This window comes from Tupaia chinensis, unplaced genomic scaffold, assembly GCF_000334495.1.
Source record: "Tupaia chinensis unplaced genomic scaffold, TupChi_1.0 Scaffold000081_1, whole genome shotgun sequence".
Lineage (NCBI taxonomy): Eukaryota > Metazoa > Chordata > Mammalia > Scandentia > Tupaiidae > Tupaia > Tupaia belangeri.
Window position 1 is genome coordinate 6,478,867 of NW_006159542.1, and position 4,351 is coordinate 6,483,217.

The 4,351-nt window shown below is 40.3% G+C and overlaps 1 pseudogene; it reads right to left on the reverse strand.

The window, feature by feature from the left end:
• Positions 1 to 2,096: 2,096 nt before the first annotated feature.
• Positions 2,097 to 4,016, reverse strand: LOC102478367 (hsc70-interacting protein pseudogene; annotated as a pseudogene).
• Between the last annotated feature and the right edge of the window lie 335 nt (positions 4,017 to 4,351).

A 4,351-nucleotide genomic window follows, 5' to 3' on the forward strand; every position in this document is an offset into this window, starting at 1 on the left:
TATGGCCACTGCTTTAAAGGAACCCATTGTCCCATGGGAGTAAATAAATAAGAAATGAGTGTTATTGGCAATAGGGGGCCAAAAGGTGCCCCTGGGTGTGGAAAGGGCAGAGATAGTCAGATTTATCAGAGGATGGGCTGCAAGAAATGTTTTCTAGGGGACAGTAAGCCTGGTAGGAACTCTTAAACATGAGAAGGTGTTTTTCACGTTGGCAAGGGTAGTATATTGTTAGGAAGAAGGAAATGAAGATCAAGGGAGAACTGTGAGAGTGAAGAGAAAGAAAAAGACATGAAAAATCATTTCACATAGTTTTGCTTTTCTGAAACACAGAGATGGTTTGGATAGCTAAGCATGGCTAAAATGCCATCGATTAGGTAGTTGGAGGCTAGATCATGAAGCTTGTTTATTTGCTTGCCTTGGGAACTAAACTCCTTACTGTATATGATAGCTGCTATGTGCTAATGGCTGAGCACAGTTGGAAGCATATTGAACCATTCACCCATTATTAGAATAAGTATTCGCTGGGCACTTAAACCATATCATGCCATGTGCTGTTGGACTAAAGAATGTGAGTAGAAATGAATAAGAAAAATTGCCCTATTCATGAAACCTATAGTCTATCAAGTAAGAGATGTCAGGTCCTGATCTCTACATAACCTTGCAAGATGCTAGTGCCAAAGTGGAATAAACTAGGAGCAAGAATAGAATCCTCTCCCAGTTGGCATATGCAGAAAGAGCTAAAGGTGACAGAGTGGGCAGTGGTAAGGGGCAGGAGGAAGAAAAGAATCATTGTAGAGGGAAAGCATGTCACTCCAGGAGCTCTTCCTGGATAGCATGGACCATAATATCAATTCTGCAATGCATAGACAGGACTGTGTCTTCAAAGTGCACAGTTTTCTGTTCTTAAATATCTGTTATATTTCTTTAAAAATTTTCAAAAGGCTTTTCATCTCTGACATTATACCTAATGTTCTCTATTTTTATAATCCTGCCACATCCTCCACTTAACTAACCTTTATTAGACACCTACTTTTGCCAGGCAGTTTTACAAGCATTTACTTTATTAACCCATTTAGCCCACTAAAATGTGAGGTCAGTCTCATAAATACCATTTTATAGATAAGAAATCTAAGGCTACAAAGTGATCTAGCAAAAACTTATTTTCACAAATGATGGTAACAAAACCTAAGAACTTTCCAGTATATCAATGGACATTCTTGAATAACATGTTTGCATAGTTTGGATTTTAACACGCTAAAAAAAAAAAGAAAAAGAAAAAGTGGTTATTGAAGCACCATTGAAGGGTCAGCAGTTTGCATAGTGGTTATGGCACTGGACTCTCACATAGTTGACTGTAGTTTGAATCCTGGACCTGGTGATTTGAGACTCACACTGGGTATGTGTGTGCATGTCCAAAATTGCAAGAAGAGAATGGAGGAGAAGGGATTGTGATGTGATGATCCCCTCTGTGGTGTTATTTTTTGCTTTCTGTCTCTCTATCTCTCTCTCTCTGTGTCTCTCTAGTGAGTATATGCAATCTATTGCAAAAATCTCTCAAAACAAAACAAAATAAAAAAAAACATTTTCGAATATTAGCAAAGGGAAAATCCTGTATTTATTATCCCATGATTACCTGTATTGCCCATGACGTTAGTGGATTTCAGGCAAACTCAACTGTCTCTCTCTCTCTCTTTCTCTCTCTCTCTCTTTTTTTTGCCTCCTACTAATAAATCTTTATTTAACTGAAACTAGAGTAATACATCTTCCATATTAAATAACTTCCTTGCCCAATAATTCAGAGAAAAGCCCCAAAATGATTAGTAAAGAAAAAAATGTAGGAATCAACACACCCTTTTAATTTGTTTTAAATATTTTTAAGGTTTAAAAAGTGTTTAAAGTTTGTTATTCCTACTGGATAAACATTATAGCAATGAATATCTTAATGGCAAACCACTGTAAAATGCTTCAGCTGCATTTAGGGCAGAGGGGTAGGGATTATCTTCAAAGCACCCTAGTTTTCTTGATAAGAAGGTCAGAGGTACACTGGCTTGTATTATTACGACATCCATTAGGTGACCTAGGTTGCTCATCCTTCAACAAGGGCTTTACTTTGTCAGAAGGACATTATGCTTGACCTCCAAACTTGGCTAACAATTTACTGATGAGATTCATAACCTTTGGGCTGCTCTGATATTTTGACATATTTGCTGGGTTTTGGGCCACATCCTAAAAGGCCACCATAACTTCAGGATCCTGCATGGCTGCAAGAACCTCTGGATCACTGAGACCAGCAGTTAGCGTAATGGCTATGTCCCTGAACTCCCATGTAGCTGACCGCAGTTTGAGTCCAGGACCTGGTGGCTTAAACTCACGTTGGGCACGTGTGCATGCATGCCCAAGATCCCAAGAGAGGAGAATGGAGGAGAAGGGACTGCAGAGTGGCCATCACCCCTGGGAGGTGATTTCTCCCTTTCTGTCTCTGTCTTTCTGGGGAGCACTTGTGCTGGATAGCAAAAAAAAAAAATCTGTCAAAAAAAAAAAAAAAAGAAGAAGAACCTCTGGATCACTAAGAATTTCATTGAGTCCAGACATTCCTGCCATTCCAGGCATTCCTCCTCCCATTCCAGGCATTCCTCCAGGAACATTATCAGGCAATCCCCCAGGGAAGCTTCCTAGAAAAGAGCTATACTGAGTTCCTGATTGTCCTCTGGCTTCTTCTTCCCTCTGGGCTCTCTCATGCTCTTCTCAACCCTTCTTAATTATTTCTATTCTTTCTTTGATCTCTCACTCTTCACATTTTCTCTCATACTTTCTCCAATGATCTGTAATTTTCTGGGCCCCTTGGTTGAACTTCTTTTAACATGGCACTAGCATCTTCATCATAATTAAGCTTATAAGCAACGGCAAGATCATGTGCTGCTTCTTCCTGATGGCCCAGAAGCCTGTGAGCTTTTCCTCGCCACTTGTGAAGTTGAACTGAATCAGGATTTGTTTCAATGGCTCTGTTACAGTCTCGAGAGGCATTTGGTTTCTATAATTTGATGACTGGCTCTCTTGGTTTACAGAATAGCCAAGTGTGGGTTATAGCTTGATGGCCTCTGTGAACAAGTCAATGGCTTTCCGTAGTTCACCATCATTTATGGCTTCAATGGCGGCTACTTCCTTATCATTTGCCTGATCCATCATCTCCTCAGTTATCTCTACATTTTCATCTCCCATTTCTTGAGAGTCATCAGTGTCTGGTTCAATCATACCATCACTGTCATTTTCTAGATCACTTCCTTCACTTGATGATTCCTCTGTCTTTATGTTTTCTTCTGCCTTCTTACTGTTTCTTCTTCCTCGATTTGCTCTTCAGATTTAGCTTTCTGAGGAGCTGGTGGTACTTGTGGACAGAAGTCTGACTACTTTTCCTATTTTTCCAAAATCTTTTCAAAAGGGGACTGGAGAAGTCATGCCCACAAACATTAACAGACCATTTATTTTCTATTAACAGGATTCTTCCTACCTCCAGTTCCTGGCATAGTATCTTTGAGATGTAGATTAAGCCTTTCTTTAACTAAGACATAGATCTTCCCTTCCAATCACCAACCTAAGAATTGTGGAACCCACCTATAACCTACAAGCCCCCACTTCTACATGTTCTGTCTTTTTGGGCCAGACCAATGGGAAATCTTTTCACTAAATGTTGTCTGTCAATCTCAAAAGCAAATAAAAGGAAACTTTGTACATGATCACCCCGAGAAAAGGCATGTATGCCTCTTCTCTGGCCTACGTCACTCACAGTTGGCTTGGAAATAAATCACATTAATTATTAATTATTAATTTTACAGTTGGTTATTTTTTTTCCGTTGACATACTTTATCCCCCCCCATACTCTCCACCCACTCTCCCAAGAAGCGCTTCTCCTCAGTGTGCAGAATGCTCGGATCCTGCTTATACATTTTCATGAAGGCCCAGAGCTCAGTCACTTTGTGAGGGCCCGTGGCTGGGAAGCAGCAAGAGGACGGGAGCATGGCTGAGGAGGCTAGAGTCCAACACCAGGCCCAGGCACTAGCTCAGCATGACTGTGTACAATCCTGTCTCATCTTTCTAAAGTGAAATATGAGAAGCTAAGGACTAGGGAAGTTCAGTTCTGGCCCAGTATGATAGAGTGAGTTAGTGGCAAAACCAAGCCTAGGGCCCAATTTATTTATTTATTTATTTAGTTAGTTAGTTAGTTAGTTAGTTTTCTTTTTGCACTGAGTAAGGCATCTTAGGAAAGGTATAGGTTTTAGAGTCAGTTGGATCATAGTCCAGTTTCAGGCTCTACCATTGATTTACTCTGTGACTGAGAACGAGTTCCTCCCCC